Source organism: Phyllobates terribilis, unplaced genomic scaffold (assembly GCF_046119375.1).
Source record: "Phyllobates terribilis strain yellow unplaced genomic scaffold, ASM4611937v1 Scaffold_3552__1_contigs__length_75728, whole genome shotgun sequence".
NCBI classification, from domain to species: domain Eukaryota; kingdom Metazoa; phylum Chordata; class Amphibia; order Anura; family Dendrobatidae; genus Phyllobates; species Phyllobates terribilis.
In genome coordinates this window covers 16032-35946 of record NW_027366305.1, presented here as the reverse complement: position 1 = coordinate 35946, position 19915 = coordinate 16032, and the positions used below count along the sequence as shown (strand labels likewise).

At 44.8% G+C, this 19915-nt stretch overlaps 14 non-coding genes and 2 pseudogenes across 14 annotated transcripts; all 16 read right to left on the bottom strand.

Annotated features, from left to right (window-relative positions):
* Positions 1-346: 346 nt before the first annotated feature.
* Positions 347-537, bottom strand: LOC141248057 (U2 spliceosomal RNA). The gene has a single exon (XR_012311322.1). It is a non-coding gene; the product is annotated as a U2 spliceosomal RNA (small nuclear RNA).
* A 1118-nt stretch (positions 538-1655) lies between these two features.
* Positions 1656-1846, bottom strand: LOC141248055 (U2 spliceosomal RNA). The gene has a single exon (XR_012311320.1). It is a non-coding gene; the product is annotated as a U2 spliceosomal RNA (small nuclear RNA).
* Positions 1847-2964: 1118 nt separating this feature from the next.
* On the bottom strand, positions 2965-3155 carry LOC141248054 (U2 spliceosomal RNA). Its single transcript, XR_012311319.1, has one exon. It is a non-coding gene; the product is annotated as a U2 spliceosomal RNA (small nuclear RNA).
* Positions 3156-4273: 1118 nt separating this feature from the next.
* On the bottom strand, positions 4274-4464 carry LOC141248053 (U2 spliceosomal RNA). The gene has a single exon (XR_012311318.1). It is a non-coding gene; the product is annotated as a U2 spliceosomal RNA (small nuclear RNA).
* Positions 4465-5582: 1118 nt separating this feature from the next.
* LOC141248033 (U2 spliceosomal RNA) lies at positions 5583-5784 on the bottom strand (annotated as a pseudogene).
* Positions 5785-6248: 464 nt separating this feature from the next.
* LOC141248034 (U2 spliceosomal RNA) lies at positions 6249-6329 on the bottom strand (annotated as a pseudogene).
* Positions 6330-7447: 1118 nt separating this feature from the next.
* Positions 7448-7638, bottom strand: LOC141248052 (U2 spliceosomal RNA). The gene has a single exon (XR_012311317.1). It is a non-coding gene; the product is annotated as a U2 spliceosomal RNA (small nuclear RNA).
* Positions 7639-8756: 1118 nt separating this feature from the next.
* Positions 8757-8947, bottom strand: LOC141248051 (U2 spliceosomal RNA). The gene has a single exon (XR_012311316.1). It is a non-coding gene; the product is annotated as a U2 spliceosomal RNA (small nuclear RNA).
* Positions 8948-10065: 1118 nt separating this feature from the next.
* LOC141248050 (U2 spliceosomal RNA) lies at positions 10066-10256 on the bottom strand. The gene has a single exon (XR_012311315.1). It is a non-coding gene; the product is annotated as a U2 spliceosomal RNA (small nuclear RNA).
* A 1118-nt stretch (positions 10257-11374) lies between these two features.
* LOC141248049 (U2 spliceosomal RNA) lies at positions 11375-11565 on the bottom strand. Its single transcript, XR_012311314.1, has one exon. It is a non-coding gene; the product is annotated as a U2 spliceosomal RNA (small nuclear RNA).
* A 1118-nt stretch (positions 11566-12683) lies between these two features.
* LOC141248048 (U2 spliceosomal RNA) lies at positions 12684-12874 on the bottom strand. Its single transcript, XR_012311313.1, has one exon. It is a non-coding gene; the product is annotated as a U2 spliceosomal RNA (small nuclear RNA).
* Positions 12875-13992: 1118 nt separating this feature from the next.
* On the bottom strand, positions 13993-14183 carry LOC141248047 (U2 spliceosomal RNA). Its single transcript, XR_012311312.1, has one exon. It is a non-coding gene; the product is annotated as a U2 spliceosomal RNA (small nuclear RNA).
* Positions 14184-15301: 1118 nt separating this feature from the next.
* Positions 15302-15492, bottom strand: LOC141248046 (U2 spliceosomal RNA). Its single transcript, XR_012311311.1, has one exon. It is a non-coding gene; the product is annotated as a U2 spliceosomal RNA (small nuclear RNA).
* A 1118-nt stretch (positions 15493-16610) lies between these two features.
* LOC141248044 (U2 spliceosomal RNA) lies at positions 16611-16801 on the bottom strand. Its single transcript, XR_012311309.1, has one exon. It is a non-coding gene; the product is annotated as a U2 spliceosomal RNA (small nuclear RNA).
* A 1118-nt stretch (positions 16802-17919) lies between these two features.
* LOC141248042 (U2 spliceosomal RNA) lies at positions 17920-18110 on the bottom strand. The gene has a single exon (XR_012311308.1). It is a non-coding gene; the product is annotated as a U2 spliceosomal RNA (small nuclear RNA).
* A 1118-nt stretch (positions 18111-19228) lies between these two features.
* On the bottom strand, positions 19229-19419 carry LOC141248041 (U2 spliceosomal RNA). Its single transcript, XR_012311307.1, has one exon. It is a non-coding gene; the product is annotated as a U2 spliceosomal RNA (small nuclear RNA).
* Positions 19420-19915: the final 496 nt, after the last annotated feature.

Here is a 19915-nt window from a genome sequence, read left to right as displayed (position 1 = left end):
CAATATACTGAAAGGTCAATTATATTGTGCAGCTTATCTCACCACCTGTAGTTATTTAGGTGAAAGCTCCAAAATGCTTGCCTAATATGTCTGTTTATCCAAAAGGAAGTAGAAAGGGAGAGCTAGAAAGATAGCATTGCATCACATTACATGGCAATGCAATGCACAGTTGCTGAAGTTGAACCAAAATGAGCTTGTAATCTGGCTTCTGCAACTTTGAACATGAAAAATCCAATGAGGAGAAGAAAAGCAGAGCCAAAGAGTCCATCCCAAAATCCGACAAACAAGCAAAATGAACAAAAAACATTGAATTCAATTCTTTCTGATTTTAGAAACTGCATTAAAGAAGGGGTGCACCGGTCCTGGAGATACTGCAATACCAGGTCAATGCGTGGAGTGGACAGAGCAAGCTCTTTTTCCATCTCCCTGTTCTAAAAATCCATTTAATATATGGTCCCCAGATAGGGGACGTATCAGATATTAAACTGATAAGAACAGATACTACACTTGATCTTAGCCAAAAGGCCGAGAAGCGATAACCAGAATTGGTTTCAAACTACGGAGCCACCCAAGGATCCTAAAAAGTCCATTTGTGGAGATGAGCTCCTGGACTCCCGTTAAGAAGACATGTTGTCAACCTCTAGATCCCTTACATGCCTGCACTTTTCGGCTTGCTGCTGCTGCAATCCACGCGTTTTAGATCTGCATAACTCCACCTCTTTAAACACAGCACCTTCACCCCCTGCTGTTCCCACCCGCCTCAACACCGTTGGAAGGGAGGAGAACCAATTAAGGCGGGGGGTGGGGTGGAACGAGCAGCTGTCTACCCTTAGCAGGAGGGCTCCTGATTACATACCTCTCCTGCTGCTGCTGCTGCTGCTGGCTGTCCAGCAGCAGACTGAAGGTGGCTGCTGCTGTGCACAGGTATATAAAGGCTCAGAGCCTATTATGACACGCGCAGCCAGCGTTCCATTGCCACATTCCATCTACTGCAGGCAGGATACCTGGCTGGCTGAATGTCGCTGAGAAGCTCACAGAGACCGCCATAAGCAACAGTTTAACAGAATGCCACAGACTAATCAACCAAACTTTTTGGGTTGGGTTCTCTTTTATAGTCTGCAGGCATTAAATGAAAGAAGTCAGTGTTCCAGCAGAAGGAGACAACGTTTCAGAAAAGGCATTGTAGCAAACCAAAAAAGAAATTTTAAGCGCAGCAGTGTAACCAGCGCACATACCTGTTAGCTCGGGTGAGTTTAAAAGGCTGCTGTTGATAACAAGGGCATTTGCTAAATAGATGGTGTGTGTGCAACAATATACTGAAAGGTCAATTATATTGTGCAGCTTATCTCACCACCTGTAGTTATTTAGGTGAAAGCTCCAAAATGCTTGCCTAATATGTCTGTTTATCCAAAAGGAAGTAGAAAGGGAGAGCTAGAAAGATAGCATTGCATCACATTACATGGCAATGCAATGCACAGTTGCTGAAGTTGAACCAAAATGAGCTTGTAATCTGGCTTCTGCAACTTTGAACATGAAAAATCCAATGAGGAGAAGAAAAGCAGAGCCAAAGAGTCCATCCCAAAATCCGACAAACAAGCAAAATGAACAAAAAACATTGAATTCAATTCTTTCTGATTTTAGAAACTGCATTAAAGAAGGGGTGCACCGGTCCTGGAGATACTGCAATACCAGGTCAATGCGTGGAGTGGACAGAGCAAGCTCTTTTTCCATCTCCCTGTTCTAAAAATCCATTTAATATATGGTCCCCAGATAGGGGACGTATCAGATATTAAACTGATAAGAACAGATACTACACTTGATCTTAGCCAAAAGGCCGAGAAGCGATAACCAGAATTGGTTTCAAACTACGGAGCCACCCAAGGATCCTAAAAAGTCCATTTGTGGAGATGAGCTCCTGGACTCCCGTTAAGAAGACATGTTGTCAACCTCTAGATCCCTTACATGCCTGCACTTTTCGGCTTGCTGCTGCTGCAATCCACGCGTTTTAGATCTGCATAACTCCACCTCTTTAAACACAGCACCTTCACCCCCTGCTGTTCCCACCCGCCTCAACACCGTTGGAAGGGAGGAGAACCAATTAAGGCGGGGGGTGGGGTGGAACGAGCAGCTGTCTACCCTTAGCAGGAGGGCTCCTGATTACATACCTCTCCTGCTGCTGCTGCTGCTGCTGGCTGTCCAGCAGCAGACTGAAGGTGGCTGCTGCTGTGCACAGGTATATAAAGGCTCAGAGCCTATTATGACACGCGCAGCCAGCGTTCCATTGCCACATTCCATCTACTGCAGGCAGGATACCTGGCTGGCTGAATGTCGCTGAGAAGCTCACAGAGACCGCCATAAGCAACAGTTTAACAGAATGCCACAGACTAATCAACCAAACTTTTTGGGTTGGGTTCTCTTTTATAGTCTGCAGGCATTAAATGAAAGAAGTCAGTGTTCCAGCAGAAGGAGACAACGTTTCAGAAAAGGCATTGTAGCAAACCAAAAAAGAAATTTTAAGCGCAGCAGTGTAACCAGCGCACATACCTGTTAGCTCGGGTGAGTTTAAAAGGCTGCTGTTGATAACAAGGGCATTTGCTAAATAGATGGTGTGTGTGCAACAATATACTGAAAGGTCAATTATATTGTGCAGCTTATCTCACCACCTGTAGTTATTTAGGTGAAAGCTCCAAAATGCTTGCCTAATATGTCTGTTTATCCAAAAGGAAGTAGAAAGGGAGAGCTAGAAAGATAGCATTGCATCACATTACATGGCAATGCAATGCACAGTTGCTGAAGTTGAACCAAAATGAGCTTGTAATCTGGCTTCTGCAACTTTGAACATGAAAAATCCAATGAGGAGAAGAAAAGCAGAGCCAAAGAGTCCATCCCAAAATCCGACAAACAAGCAAAATGAACAAAAAACATTGAATTCAATTCTTTCTGATTTTAGAAACTGCATTAAAGAAGGGGTGCACCGGTCCTGGAGATACTGCAATACCAGGTCAATGCGTGGAGTGGACAGAGCAAGCTCTTTTTCCATCTCCCTGTTCTAAAAATCCATTTAATATATGGTCCCCAGATAGGGGACGTATCAGATATTAAACTGATAAGAACAGATACTACACTTGATCTTAGCCAAAAGGCCGAGAAGCGATAACCAGAATTGGTTTCAAACTACGGAGCCACCCAAGGATCCTAAAAAGTCCATTTGTGGAGATGAGCTCCTGGACTCCCGTTAAGAAGACATGTTGTCAACCTCTAGATCCCTTACATGCCTGCACTTTTCGGCTTGCTGCTGCTGCAATCCACGCGTTTTAGATCTGCATAACTCCACCTCTTTAAACACAGCACCTTCACCCCCTGCTGTTCCCACCCGCCTCAACACCGTTGGAAGGGAGGAGAACCAATTAAGGCGGGGGGTGGGGTGGAACGAGCAGCTGTCTACCCTTAGCAGGAGGGCTCCTGATTACATACCTCTCCTGCTGCTGCTGCTGCTGCTGGCTGTCCAGCAGCAGACTGAAGGTGGCTGCTGCTGTGCACAGGTATATAAAGGCTCAGAGCCTATTATGACACGCGCAGCCAGCGTTCCATTGCCACATTCCATCTACTGCAGGCAGGATACCTGGCTGGCTGAATGTCGCTGAGAAGCTCACAGAGACCGCCATAAGCAACAGTTTAACAGAATGCCACAGACTAATCAACCAAACTTTTTGGGTTGGGTTCTCTTTTATAGTCTGCAGGCATTAAATGAAAGAAGTCAGTGTTCCAGCAGAAGGAGACAACGTTTCAGAAAAGGCATTGTAGCAAACCAAAAAAGAAATTTTAAGCGCAGCAGTGTAACCAGCGCACATACCTGTTAGCTCGGGTGAGTTTAAAAGGCTGCTGTTGATAACAAGGGCATTTGCTAAATAGATGGTGTGTGTGCAACAATATACTGAAAGGTCAATTATATTGTGCAGCTTATCTCACCACCTGTAGTTATTTAGGTGAAAGCTCCAAAATGCTTGCCTAATATGTCTGTTTATCCAAAAGGAAGTAGAAAGGGAGAGCTAGAAAGATAGCATTGCATCACATTACATGGCAATGCAATGCACAGTTGCTGAAGTTGAACCAAAATGAGCTTGTAATCTGGCTTCTGCAACTTTGAACATGAAAAATCCAATGAGGAGAAGAAAAGCAGAGCCAAAGAGTCCATCCCAAAATCCGACAAACAAGCAAAATGAACAAAAAACATTGAATTCAATTCTTTCTGATTTTAGAAACTGCATTAAAGAAGGGGTGCACCGGTCCTGGAGATACTGCAATACCAGGTCAATGCGTGGAGTGGACAGAGCAAGCTCTTTTTCCATCTCCCTGTTCTAAAAATCCATTTAATATATGGTCCCCAGATAGGGGACGTATCAGATATTAAACTGATAAGAACAGATACTACACTTGATCTTAGCCAAAAGGCCGAGAAGCGATAACCAGAATTGGTTTCAAACTACGGAGCCACCCAAGGATCCTAAAAAGTCCATTTGTGGAGATGAGCTCCTGGACTCCCGTTAAGAAGACATGTTGTCAACCTCTAGATCCCTTACATGCCTGCACTTTTCGGCTTGCTGCTGCTGCAATCCACGCGTTTTAGATCTGCATAACTCCACCTCTTTAAACACAGCACCTTCACCCCCTGCTGTTCCCACCCGCCTCAACACCGTTGGAAGGGAGGAGAACCAATTAAGGCGGGGGGTGGGGTGGAACGAGCAGCTGTCTACCCTTAGCAGGAGGGCTCCTGATTACATACCTCTCCTGCTGCTGCTGCTGCTGCTGGCTGTCCAGCAGCAGACTGAAGGTGGCTGCTGCTGTGCACAGGTATATAAAGGCTCAGAGCCTATTATGACACGCGCAGCCAGCGTTCCATTGCCACATTCCATCTACTGCAGGCAGGATACCTGGCTGGCTGAATGTCGCTGAGAAGCTCACAGAGACCGCCATAAGCAACAGTTTAACAGAATGCCACAGACTAATCAACCAAACTTTTTGGGTTGGGTTCTCTTTTATAGTCTGCAGGCATTAAATGAAAGAAGTCAGTGTTCCAGCAGAAGGAGACAACGTTTCAGAAAAGGCATTGTAGCAAACCAAAAAAGAAATTTTAAGCGCAGCAGTGTAACCAGCGCACATACCTGTTAGCTCGGGTGAGTTTAAAAGGCTGCTGTTGATAACAAGGGCATTTGCTAAATAGATGGTGTGTGTGCAACAATATACTGAAAGGTCAATTATATTGTGCAGCTTATCTCACCACCTGTAGTTATTTAGGTGAAAGCTCCAAAATGCTTGCCTAATATGTCTGTTTATCCAAAAGGAAGTAGAAAGGGAGAGCTAGAAAGATAGCATTGCATCACATTACATGGCAATGCAATGCACAGTTGCTGAAGTTGAACCAAAATGAGCTTGTAATCTGGCTTCTGCAACTTTGAACATGAAAAATCCAATGAGGAGAAGAAAAGCAGAGCCAAAGAGTCCATCCCAAAATCCGACAAACAAGCAAAATGAACAAAAAACATTGAATTCAATTCTTTCTGATTTTAGAAACTGCATTAAAGAAGGGGTGCACCGGTCCTGGAGATACTGCAATACCAGGTCAATGCGTGGAGTGGACAGAGCAAGCTCTTTTTCCATCTCCCTGTTCTAAAAATCCATTTAATATATGGTCCCCAGATAGGGGACGTATCAGATATTAAACTGATAAGAACAGATTTTTTTTTTTTTTTTTTTTTTTTTTTTTTTTTTTTTCCCATGTCAGATTGGCTGTGCTTTATCAAATTGGCTCATGCAAGCTTGTATGATAGGCAACCTCTCATCATATCATGGATTTTTTATTTTTATTTTTATTTTTTTTTTTTTTTATAAAATTTTTTAAAGGATTTTGAATTGAACCAAAAAGGAACTACAACAAAATTACTTATTCTATTTGTACTTTACAAGAAATCTCCATTTCTTGAACTTCCATATTCCTTCTGCATCAATAATATTTCCACACTTTTTATCCCATAGATAGATCACATACATCCTTGACAGAATCAACTTTAAACACTCATTTACCGACATTGTTTTCCTTTTAAACACTAACAAGTTTCTTGCATCCCATAAACTTTCTATCACACACACTGTCAAAAGCCACAGAACTCTGTCTTTGAACCTACTACAAGCACCCATACCGAACATTGCAACCTTCCAATTTACATACGTCACTCCTGCCAGTTCATTACATAGACTTCCCATACCTTTCCACACATCATATGCAAAATCAGATACTACACTTGATCTTAGCCAAAAGGCCGAGAAGCGATAACCAGAATTGGTTTCAAACTACGGAGCCACCCAAGGATCCTAAAAAGTCCATTTGTGGAGATGAGCTCCTGGACTCCCGTTAAGAAGACATGTTGTCAACCTCTAGATCCCTTACATGCCTGCACTTTTCGGCTTGCTGCTGCTGCAATCCACGCGTTTTAGATCTGCATAACTCCACCTCTTTAAACACAGCACCTTCACCCCCTGCTGTTCCCACCCGCCTCAACACCGTTGGAAGGGAGGAGAACCAATTAAGGCGGGGGGTGGGGTGGAACGAGCAGCTGTCTACCCTTAGCAGGAGGGCTCCTGATTACATACCTCTCCTGCTGCTGCTGCTGCTGCTGGCTGTCCAGCAGCAGACTGAAGGTGGCTGCTGCTGTGCACAGGTATATAAAGGCTCAGAGCCTATTATGACACGCGCAGCCAGCGTTCCATTGCCACATTCCATCTACTGCAGGCAGGATACCTGGCTGGCTGAATGTCGCTGAGAAGCTCACAGAGACCGCCATAAGCAACAGTTTAACAGAATGCCACAGACTAATCAACCAAACTTTTTGGGTTGGGTTCTCTTTTATAGTCTGCAGGCATTAAATGAAAGAAGTCAGTGTTCCAGCAGAAGGAGACAACGTTTCAGAAAAGGCATTGTAGCAAACCAAAAAAGAAATTTTAAGCGCAGCAGTGTAACCAGCGCACATACCTGTTAGCTCGGGTGAGTTTAAAAGGCTGCTGTTGATAACAAGGGCATTTGCTAAATAGATGGTGTGTGTGCAACAATATACTGAAAGGTCAATTATATTGTGCAGCTTATCTCACCACCTGTAGTTATTTAGGTGAAAGCTCCAAAATGCTTGCCTAATATGTCTGTTTATCCAAAAGGAAGTAGAAAGGGAGAGCTAGAAAGATAGCATTGCATCACATTACATGGCAATGCAATGCACAGTTGCTGAAGTTGAACCAAAATGAGCTTGTAATCTGGCTTCTGCAACTTTGAACATGAAAAATCCAATGAGGAGAAGAAAAGCAGAGCCAAAGAGTCCATCCCAAAATCCGACAAACAAGCAAAATGAACAAAAAACATTGAATTCAATTCTTTCTGATTTTAGAAACTGCATTAAAGAAGGGGTGCACCGGTCCTGGAGATACTGCAATACCAGGTCAATGCGTGGAGTGGACAGAGCAAGCTCTTTTTCCATCTCCCTGTTCTAAAAATCCATTTAATATATGGTCCCCAGATAGGGGACGTATCAGATATTAAACTGATAAGAACAGATACTACACTTGATCTTAGCCAAAAGGCCGAGAAGCGATAACCAGAATTGGTTTCAAACTACGGAGCCACCCAAGGATCCTAAAAAGTCCATTTGTGGAGATGAGCTCCTGGACTCCCGTTAAGAAGACATGTTGTCAACCTCTAGATCCCTTACATGCCTGCACTTTTCGGCTTGCTGCTGCTGCAATCCACGCGTTTTAGATCTGCATAACTCCACCTCTTTAAACACAGCACCTTCACCCCCTGCTGTTCCCACCCGCCTCAACACCGTTGGAAGGGAGGAGAACCAATTAAGGCGGGGGGTGGGGTGGAACGAGCAGCTGTCTACCCTTAGCAGGAGGGCTCCTGATTACATACCTCTCCTGCTGCTGCTGCTGCTGCTGGCTGTCCAGCAGCAGACTGAAGGTGGCTGCTGCTGTGCACAGGTATATAAAGGCTCAGAGCCTATTATGACACGCGCAGCCAGCGTTCCATTGCCACATTCCATCTACTGCAGGCAGGATACCTGGCTGGCTGAATGTCGCTGAGAAGCTCACAGAGACCGCCATAAGCAACAGTTTAACAGAATGCCACAGACTAATCAACCAAACTTTTTGGGTTGGGTTCTCTTTTATAGTCTGCAGGCATTAAATGAAAGAAGTCAGTGTTCCAGCAGAAGGAGACAACGTTTCAGAAAAGGCATTGTAGCAAACCAAAAAAGAAATTTTAAGCGCAGCAGTGTAACCAGCGCACATACCTGTTAGCTCGGGTGAGTTTAAAAGGCTGCTGTTGATAACAAGGGCATTTGCTAAATAGATGGTGTGTGTGCAACAATATACTGAAAGGTCAATTATATTGTGCAGCTTATCTCACCACCTGTAGTTATTTAGGTGAAAGCTCCAAAATGCTTGCCTAATATGTCTGTTTATCCAAAAGGAAGTAGAAAGGGAGAGCTAGAAAGATAGCATTGCATCACATTACATGGCAATGCAATGCACAGTTGCTGAAGTTGAACCAAAATGAGCTTGTAATCTGGCTTCTGCAACTTTGAACATGAAAAATCCAATGAGGAGAAGAAAAGCAGAGCCAAAGAGTCCATCCCAAAATCCGACAAACAAGCAAAATGAACAAAAAACATTGAATTCAATTCTTTCTGATTTTAGAAACTGCATTAAAGAAGGGGTGCACCGGTCCTGGAGATACTGCAATACCAGGTCAATGCGTGGAGTGGACAGAGCAAGCTCTTTTTCCATCTCCCTGTTCTAAAAATCCATTTAATATATGGTCCCCAGATAGGGGACGTATCAGATATTAAACTGATAAGAACAGATACTACACTTGATCTTAGCCAAAAGGCCGAGAAGCGATAACCAGAATTGGTTTCAAACTACGGAGCCACCCAAGGATCCTAAAAAGTCCATTTGTGGAGATGAGCTCCTGGACTCCCGTTAAGAAGACATGTTGTCAACCTCTAGATCCCTTACATGCCTGCACTTTTCGGCTTGCTGCTGCTGCAATCCACGCGTTTTAGATCTGCATAACTCCACCTCTTTAAACACAGCACCTTCACCCCCTGCTGTTCCCACCCGCCTCAACACCGTTGGAAGGGAGGAGAACCAATTAAGGCGGGGGGTGGGGTGGAACGAGCAGCTGTCTACCCTTAGCAGGAGGGCTCCTGATTACATACCTCTCCTGCTGCTGCTGCTGCTGCTGGCTGTCCAGCAGCAGACTGAAGGTGGCTGCTGCTGTGCACAGGTATATAAAGGCTCAGAGCCTATTATGACACGCGCAGCCAGCGTTCCATTGCCACATTCCATCTACTGCAGGCAGGATACCTGGCTGGCTGAATGTCGCTGAGAAGCTCACAGAGACCGCCATAAGCAACAGTTTAACAGAATGCCACAGACTAATCAACCAAACTTTTTGGGTTGGGTTCTCTTTTATAGTCTGCAGGCATTAAATGAAAGAAGTCAGTGTTCCAGCAGAAGGAGACAACGTTTCAGAAAAGGCATTGTAGCAAACCAAAAAAGAAATTTTAAGCGCAGCAGTGTAACCAGCGCACATACCTGTTAGCTCGGGTGAGTTTAAAAGGCTGCTGTTGATAACAAGGGCATTTGCTAAATAGATGGTGTGTGTGCAACAATATACTGAAAGGTCAATTATATTGTGCAGCTTATCTCACCACCTGTAGTTATTTAGGTGAAAGCTCCAAAATGCTTGCCTAATATGTCTGTTTATCCAAAAGGAAGTAGAAAGGGAGAGCTAGAAAGATAGCATTGCATCACATTACATGGCAATGCAATGCACAGTTGCTGAAGTTGAACCAAAATGAGCTTGTAATCTGGCTTCTGCAACTTTGAACATGAAAAATCCAATGAGGAGAAGAAAAGCAGAGCCAAAGAGTCCATCCCAAAATCCGACAAACAAGCAAAATGAACAAAAAACATTGAATTCAATTCTTTCTGATTTTAGAAACTGCATTAAAGAAGGGGTGCACCGGTCCTGGAGATACTGCAATACCAGGTCAATGCGTGGAGTGGACAGAGCAAGCTCTTTTTCCATCTCCCTGTTCTAAAAATCCATTTAATATATGGTCCCCAGATAGGGGACGTATCAGATATTAAACTGATAAGAACAGATACTACACTTGATCTTAGCCAAAAGGCCGAGAAGCGATAACCAGAATTGGTTTCAAACTACGGAGCCACCCAAGGATCCTAAAAAGTCCATTTGTGGAGATGAGCTCCTGGACTCCCGTTAAGAAGACATGTTGTCAACCTCTAGATCCCTTACATGCCTGCACTTTTCGGCTTGCTGCTGCTGCAATCCACGCGTTTTAGATCTGCATAACTCCACCTCTTTAAACACAGCACCTTCACCCCCTGCTGTTCCCACCCGCCTCAACACCGTTGGAAGGGAGGAGAACCAATTAAGGCGGGGGGTGGGGTGGAACGAGCAGCTGTCTACCCTTAGCAGGAGGGCTCCTGATTACATACCTCTCCTGCTGCTGCTGCTGCTGCTGGCTGTCCAGCAGCAGACTGAAGGTGGCTGCTGCTGTGCACAGGTATATAAAGGCTCAGAGCCTATTATGACACGCGCAGCCAGCGTTCCATTGCCACATTCCATCTACTGCAGGCAGGATACCTGGCTGGCTGAATGTCGCTGAGAAGCTCACAGAGACCGCCATAAGCAACAGTTTAACAGAATGCCACAGACTAATCAACCAAACTTTTTGGGTTGGGTTCTCTTTTATAGTCTGCAGGCATTAAATGAAAGAAGTCAGTGTTCCAGCAGAAGGAGACAACGTTTCAGAAAAGGCATTGTAGCAAACCAAAAAAGAAATTTTAAGCGCAGCAGTGTAACCAGCGCACATACCTGTTAGCTCGGGTGAGTTTAAAAGGCTGCTGTTGATAACAAGGGCATTTGCTAAATAGATGGTGTGTGTGCAACAATATACTGAAAGGTCAATTATATTGTGCAGCTTATCTCACCACCTGTAGTTATTTAGGTGAAAGCTCCAAAATGCTTGCCTAATATGTCTGTTTATCCAAAAGGAAGTAGAAAGGGAGAGCTAGAAAGATAGCATTGCATCACATTACATGGCAATGCAATGCACAGTTGCTGAAGTTGAACCAAAATGAGCTTGTAATCTGGCTTCTGCAACTTTGAACATGAAAAATCCAATGAGGAGAAGAAAAGCAGAGCCAAAGAGTCCATCCCAAAATCCGACAAACAAGCAAAATGAACAAAAAACATTGAATTCAATTCTTTCTGATTTTAGAAACTGCATTAAAGAAGGGGTGCACCGGTCCTGGAGATACTGCAATACCAGGTCAATGCGTGGAGTGGACAGAGCAAGCTCTTTTTCCATCTCCCTGTTCTAAAAATCCATTTAATATATGGTCCCCAGATAGGGGACGTATCAGATATTAAACTGATAAGAACAGATACTACACTTGATCTTAGCCAAAAGGCCGAGAAGCGATAACCAGAATTGGTTTCAAACTACGGAGCCACCCAAGGATCCTAAAAAGTCCATTTGTGGAGATGAGCTCCTGGACTCCCGTTAAGAAGACATGTTGTCAACCTCTAGATCCCTTACATGCCTGCACTTTTCGGCTTGCTGCTGCTGCAATCCACGCGTTTTAGATCTGCATAACTCCACCTCTTTAAACACAGCACCTTCACCCCCTGCTGTTCCCACCCGCCTCAACACCGTTGGAAGGGAGGAGAACCAATTAAGGCGGGGGGTGGGGTGGAACGAGCAGCTGTCTACCCTTAGCAGGAGGGCTCCTGATTACATACCTCTCCTGCTGCTGCTGCTGCTGCTGGCTGTCCAGCAGCAGACTGAAGGTGGCTGCTGCTGTGCACAGGTATATAAAGGCTCAGAGCCTATTATGACACGCGCAGCCAGCGTTCCATTGCCACATTCCATCTACTGCAGGCAGGATACCTGGCTGGCTGAATGTCGCTGAGAAGCTCACAGAGACCGCCATAAGCAACAGTTTAACAGAATGCCACAGACTAATCAACCAAACTTTTTGGGTTGGGTTCTCTTTTATAGTCTGCAGGCATTAAATGAAAGAAGTCAGTGTTCCAGCAGAAGGAGACAACGTTTCAGAAAAGGCATTGTAGCAAACCAAAAAAGAAATTTTAAGCGCAGCAGTGTAACCAGCGCACATACCTGTTAGCTCGGGTGAGTTTAAAAGGCTGCTGTTGATAACAAGGGCATTTGCTAAATAGATGGTGTGTGTGCAACAATATACTGAAAGGTCAATTATATTGTGCAGCTTATCTCACCACCTGTAGTTATTTAGGTGAAAGCTCCAAAATGCTTGCCTAATATGTCTGTTTATCCAAAAGGAAGTAGAAAGGGAGAGCTAGAAAGATAGCATTGCATCACATTACATGGCAATGCAATGCACAGTTGCTGAAGTTGAACCAAAATGAGCTTGTAATCTGGCTTCTGCAACTTTGAACATGAAAAATCCAATGAGGAGAAGAAAAGCAGAGCCAAAGAGTCCATCCCAAAATCCGACAAACAAGCAAAATGAACAAAAAACATTGAATTCAATTCTTTCTGATTTTAGAAACTGCATTAAAGAAGGGGTGCACCGGTCCTGGAGATACTGCAATACCAGGTCAATGCGTGGAGTGGACAGAGCAAGCTCTTTTTCCATCTCCCTGTTCTAAAAATCCATTTAATATATGGTCCCCAGATAGGGGACGTATCAGATATTAAACTGATAAGAACAGATACTACACTTGATCTTAGCCAAAAGGCCGAGAAGCGATAACCAGAATTGGTTTCAAACTACGGAGCCACCCAAGGATCCTAAAAAGTCCATTTGTGGAGATGAGCTCCTGGACTCCCGTTAAGAAGACATGTTGTCAACCTCTAGATCCCTTACATGCCTGCACTTTTCGGCTTGCTGCTGCTGCAATCCACGCGTTTTAGATCTGCATAACTCCACCTCTTTAAACACAGCACCTTCACCCCCTGCTGTTCCCACCCGCCTCAACACCGTTGGAAGGGAGGAGAACCAATTAAGGCGGGGGGTGGGGTGGAACGAGCAGCTGTCTACCCTTAGCAGGAGGGCTCCTGATTACATACCTCTCCTGCTGCTGCTGCTGCTGCTGGCTGTCCAGCAGCAGACTGAAGGTGGCTGCTGCTGTGCACAGGTATATAAAGGCTCAGAGCCTATTATGACACGCGCAGCCAGCGTTCCATTGCCACATTCCATCTACTGCAGGCAGGATACCTGGCTGGCTGAATGTCGCTGAGAAGCTCACAGAGACCGCCATAAGCAACAGTTTAACAGAATGCCACAGACTAATCAACCAAACTTTTTGGGTTGGGTTCTCTTTTATAGTCTGCAGGCATTAAATGAAAGAAGTCAGTGTTCCAGCAGAAGGAGACAACGTTTCAGAAAAGGCATTGTAGCAAACCAAAAAAGAAATTTTAAGCGCAGCAGTGTAACCAGCGCACATACCTGTTAGCTCGGGTGAGTTTAAAAGGCTGCTGTTGATAACAAGGGCATTTGCTAAATAGATGGTGTGTGTGCAACAATATACTGAAAGGTCAATTATATTGTGCAGCTTATCTCACCACCTGTAGTTATTTAGGTGAAAGCTCCAAAATGCTTGCCTAATATGTCTGTTTATCCAAAAGGAAGTAGAAAGGGAGAGCTAGAAAGATAGCATTGCATCACATTACATGGCAATGCAATGCACAGTTGCTGAAGTTGAACCAAAATGAGCTTGTAATCTGGCTTCTGCAACTTTGAACATGAAAAATCCAATGAGGAGAAGAAAAGCAGAGCCAAAGAGTCCATCCCAAAATCCGACAAACAAGCAAAATGAACAAAAAACATTGAATTCAATTCTTTCTGATTTTAGAAACTGCATTAAAGAAGGGGTGCACCGGTCCTGGAGATACTGCAATACCAGGTCAATGCGTGGAGTGGACAGAGCAAGCTCTTTTTCCATCTCCCTGTTCTAAAAATCCATTTAATATATGGTCCCCAGATAGGGGACGTATCAGATATTAAACTGATAAGAACAGATACTACACTTGATCTTAGCCAAAAGGCCGAGAAGCGATAACCAGAATTGGTTTCAAACTACGGAGCCACCCAAGGATCCTAAAAAGTCCATTTGTGGAGATGAGCTCCTGGACTCCCGTTAAGAAGACATGTTGTCAACCTCTAGATCCCTTACATGCCTGCACTTTTCGGCTTGCTGCTGCTGCAATCCACGCGTTTTAGATCTGCATAACTCCACCTCTTTAAACACAGCACCTTCACCCCCTGCTGTTCCCACCCGCCTCAACACCGTTGGAAGGGAGGAGAACCAATTAAGGCGGGGGGTGGGGTGGAACGAGCAGCTGTCTACCCTTAGCAGGAGGGCTCCTGATTACATACCTCTCCTGCTGCTGCTGCTGCTGCTGGCTGTCCAGCAGCAGACTGAAGGTGGCTGCTGCTGTGCACAGGTATATAAAGGCTCAGAGCCTATTATGACACGCGCAGCCAGCGTTCCATTGCCACATTCCATCTACTGCAGGCAGGATACCTGGCTGGCTGAATGTCGCTGAGAAGCTCACAGAGACCGCCATAAGCAACAGTTTAACAGAATGCCACAGACTAATCAACCAAACTTTTTGGGTTGGGTTCTCTTTTATAGTCTGCAGGCATTAAATGAAAGAAGTCAGTGTTCCAGCAGAAGGAGACAACGTTTCAGAAAAGGCATTGTAGCAAACCAAAAAAGAAATTTTAAGCGCAGCAGTGTAACCAGCGCACATACCTGTTAGCTCGGGTGAGTTTAAAAGGCTGCTGTTGATAACAAGGGCATTTGCTAAATAGATGGTGTGTGTGCAACAATATACTGAAAGGTCAATTATATTGTGCAGCTTATCTCACCACCTGTAGTTATTTAGGTGAAAGCTCCAAAATGCTTGCCTAATATGTCTGTTTATCCAAAAGGAAGTAGAAAGGGAGAGCTAGAAAGATAGCATTGCATCACATTACATGGCAATGCAATGCACAGTTGCTGAAGTTGAACCAAAATGAGCTTGTAATCTGGCTTCTGCAACTTTGAACATGAAAAATCCAATGAGGAGAAGAAAAGCAGAGCCAAAGAGTCCATCCCAAAATCCGACAAACAAGCAAAATGAACAAAAAACATTGAATTCAATTCTTTCTGATTTTAGAAACTGCATTAAAGAAGGGGTGCACCGGTCCTGGAGATACTGCAATACCAGGTCAATGCGTGGAGTGGACAGAGCAAGCTCTTTTTCCATCTCCCTGTTCTAAAAATCCATTTAATATATGGTCCCCAGATAGGGGACGTATCAGATATTAAACTGATAAGAACAGATACTACACTTGATCTTAGCCAAAAGGCCGAGAAGCGATAACCAGAATTGGTTTCAAACTACGGAGCCACCCAAGGATCCTAAAAAGTCCATTTGTGGAGATGAGCTCCTGGACTCCCGTTAAGAAGACATGTTGTCAACCTCTAGATCCCTTACATGCCTGCACTTTTCGGCTTGCTGCTGCTGCAATCCACGCGTTTTAGATCTGCATAACTCCACCTCTTTAAACACAGCACCTTCACCCCCTGCTGTTCCCACCCGCCTCAACACCGTTGGAAGGGAGGAGAACCAATTAAGGCGGGGGGTGGGGTGGAACGAGCAGCTGTCTACCCTTAGCAGGAGGGCTCCTGATTACATACCTCTCCTGCTGCTGCTGCTGCTGCTGGCTGTCCAGCAGCAGACTGAAGGTGGCTGCTGCTGTGCACAGGTATATAAAGGCTCAGAGCCTATTATGACACGCGCAGCCAGCGTTCCATTGCCACATTCCATCTACTGCAGGCAGGATACCTGGCTGGCTGAATGTCGCTGAGAAGCTCACAGAGACCGCCATAAGCAACAGTTTAACAGAATGCCACAGACTAATCAACCAAACTTTTTGGGTTGGGTTCTCTTTTATAGTCTGCAGGCATTAAATGAAAGAAGTCAGTGTTCCAGCAGAAGGAGACAACGTTTCAGAAAAGGCATTGTAGCAAACCAAAAAAGAAATTTTAAGCGCAGCAGTGTAACCAGCGCACATACCTGTTAGCTCGGGTGAGTTTAAAAGGCTGCTGTTGATAACAAGGGCATTTGCTAAATAGATGGTGTGTGTGCAACAATATACTGAAAGGTCAATTATATTGTGCAGCTTATCTCACCACCTGTAGTTATTTAGGTGAAAGCTCCAAAATGCTTGCCTAATATGTCTGTTTATCCAAAAGGAAGTAGAAAGGGAGAGCTAGAAAGATAGCATTGCATCACATTACATGGCAATGCAATGCACAGTTGCTGAAGTTGAACCAAAATGAGCTTGTAATCTGGCTTCTGCAACTTTGAACATGAAAAATCCAATGAGGAGAAGAAAAGCAGAGCCAAAGAGTCCATCCCAAAATCCGACAAACAAGCAAAATGAACAAAAAACATTGAATTCAATTCTTTCTGATTTTAGAAACTGCATTAAAGAAGGGGTGCACCGGTCCTGGAGATACTGCAATACCAGGTCAATGCGTGGAGTGGACAGAGCAAGCTCTTTTTCCATCTCCCTGTTCTAAAAATCCATTTAATATATGGTCCCCAGATAGGGGACGTATCAGATATTAAACTGATAAGAACAGATACTACACTTGATCTTAGCCAAAAGGCCGAGAAGCGATAACCAGAATTGGTTTCAAACTACGGAGCCACCCAAGGATCCTAAAAAGTCCATTTGTGGAGATGAGCTCCTGGACTCCCGTTAAGAAGACATGTTGTCAACCTCTAGATCCCTTACATGCCTGCACTTTTCGGCTTGCTGCTGCTGCAATCCACGCGTTTTAGATCTGCATAACTCCACCTCTTTAAACACAGCACCTTCACCCCCTGCTGTTCCCACCCGCCTCAACACCGTTGGAAGGGAGGAGAACCAATTAAGGCGGGGGGTGGGGTGGAACGAGCAGCTGTCTACCCTTAGCAGGAGGGCTCCTGATTACATACCTCTCCTGCTGCTGCTGCTGCTGCTGGCTGTCCAGCAGCAGACTGAAGGTGGCTGCTGCTGTGCACAGGTATATAAAGGCTCAGAGCCTATTATGACACGCGCAGCCAGCGTTCCATTGCCACATTCCATCTACTGCAGGCAGGATACCTGGCTGGCTGAATGTCGCTGAGAAGCTCACAGAGACCGCCATAAGCAACAGTTTAACAGAATGCCACAGACTAATCAACCAAACTTTTTGGGTTGGGTTCTCTTTTATAGTCTGCAGGCATTAAATGAAAGAAGTCAGTGTTCCAGCAGAAGGAGACAACGTTTCAGAAAAGGCATTGTAGCAAACCAAAAAAGAAATTTTAAGCGCAGCAGTGTAACCAGCGCACATACCTGTTAGCTCGGGTGAGTTTAAAAGGCTGCTGTTGATAACAAGGGCATTTGCTAAATAGATGGTGTGTGTGCAACAATATACTGAAAGGTCAATTATATTGTGCAGCTTATCTCACCACCTGTAGTTATTTAGGTGAAAGCTCCAAAATGCTTGCCTAATATGTCTGTTTATCCAAAAGGAAGTAGAAAGGGAGAGCTAGAAAGATAGCATTGCATCACATTACATGGCAATGCAATGCACAGTTGCTGAAGTTGAACCAAAATGAGCTTGTAATCTGGCTTCTGCAACTTTGAACATGAAAAATCCAATGAGGAGAAGAAAAGCAGAGCCAAAGAGTCCATCCCAAAATCCGACAAACAAGCAAAATGAACAAAAAACATTGAATTCAATTCTTTCTGATTTTAGAAACTGCATTAAAGAAGGGGTGCACCGGTCCTGGAGATACTGCAATACCAGGTCAATGCGTGGAGTGGACAGAGCAAGCTCTTTTTCCATCTCCCTGTTCTAAAAATCCATTTAATATATGGTCCCCAGATAGGGGACGTATCAGATATTAAACTGATAAGAACAGATACTACACTTGATCTTAGCCAAAAGGCCGAGAAGCGATAACCAGAATTGGTTTCAAACTACGGAGCCACCCAAGGATCCTAAAAAGTCCATTTGTGGAGATGAGCTCCTGGACTCCCGTTAAGAAGACATGTTGTCAACCTCTAGATCCCTTACATGCCTGCACTTTTCGGCTTGCTGCTGCTGCAATCCACGCGTTTTAGATCTGCATAACTCCACCTCTTTAAACACAGCACCTTCACCCCCTGCTGTTCCCACCCGCCTCAACACCGTTGGAAGGGAGGAGAACCAATTAAGGCGGGGGGTGGGGTGGAACGAGCAGCTGTCTACCCTTAGCAGGAGGGCTCCTGATTACATACCTCTCCTGCTGCTGCTGCTGCTGCTGGCTGTCCAGCAGCAGACTGAAGGTGGCTGCTGCTGTGCACAGGTATATAAAGGCTCAGAGCCTATTATGACACGCGCAGCCAGCGTTCCATTGCCACATTCCATCTACTGCAGGCAGGATACCTGGCTGGCTGAATGTCGCTGAGAAGCTCACAGAGACCGCCATAAGCAACAGTTTAACAGAATGCCACAGACTAATCAACCAAACTTTTTGGGTTGGGTTCTCTTTTATAGTCTGCAGGCATTAAATGAAAGAAGTCAGTGTTCCAGCAGAAGGAGACAACGTTTCAGAAAAGGCATTGTAGCAAACCAAAAAAGAAATTTTAAGCGCAGCAGTGTAACCAGCGCACATACCTGTTAGCTCGGGTGAGTTTAAAAGGCTGCTGTTGATAACAAGGGCATTTGCTAAATAGATGGTGTGTGTGCAACAATATACTGAAAGGTCAATTATATTGTGCAGCTTATCTCACCACCTGTAGTTATTTAGGTGAAAGCTCCAAAATGCTTGCCTAATATGTCTGTTTATCCAAAAGGAAGTAGAAAGGGAGAGCTAGAAAGATAGCATTGCATCACATTACATGGCAATGCAATGCACAGTTGCTGAAGTTGAACCAAAATGAGCTTGTAATCTGGCTTCTGCAACTTTGAACATGAAAAATCCAATGAGGAGAAGAAAAGCAGAGCCAAAGAGTCCATCCCAAAATCCGACAAACAAGCAAAATGAACAAAAAACATTGAATTCAATTCTTTCTGATTTTAGAAACTGCATTAAAGAAGGGGTGCACCGGTCCTGGAGATACTGCAATACCAGGTCAATGCGTGGAGTGGACAGAGCAAGCTCTTTTTCCATCTCCCTGTTCTAAAAATCCATTTAATATATGGTCCCCAGATAGGGGACGTATCAGATATTAAACTGATAAGAACAGATACTACACTTGATCTTAGCCAAAAGGCCGAGAAGCGATAACCAGAATTGGTTTCAAACTACGGAGCCACCCAAGGATCCTAAAAAGTCCATTTGTGGAGATGAGCTCCTGGACTCCCGTTAAGAAGACATGTTGTCAACCTCTAGATCCCTTACATGCCTGCACTTTTCGGCTTGCTGCTGCTGCAATCCACGCGTTTTAGATCTGCATAACTCCACCTCTTTAAACACAGCACCTTCACCCCCTGCTGTTCCCACCCGCCTCAACACCGTTGGAAGGGAGGAGAACCAATTAAGGCGGGGGGTGGGGTGGAACGAGCAGCTGTCTACCCTTAGCAGGAGGGCTCCTGATTACATACCTCTCCTGCTGCTGCTGCTGCTGCTGGCTGTCCAGCAGCAGACTGAAGGTGGCTGCTGCTGTGCACAGGTATATAAAGGCTCAGAGCCTATTATGACACGCGCAGCCAGCGTTCCATTGCCACATTCCATCTACTGCAGGCAGGATACCTGGCTGGCTGAATGTCGCTGAGAAGCTC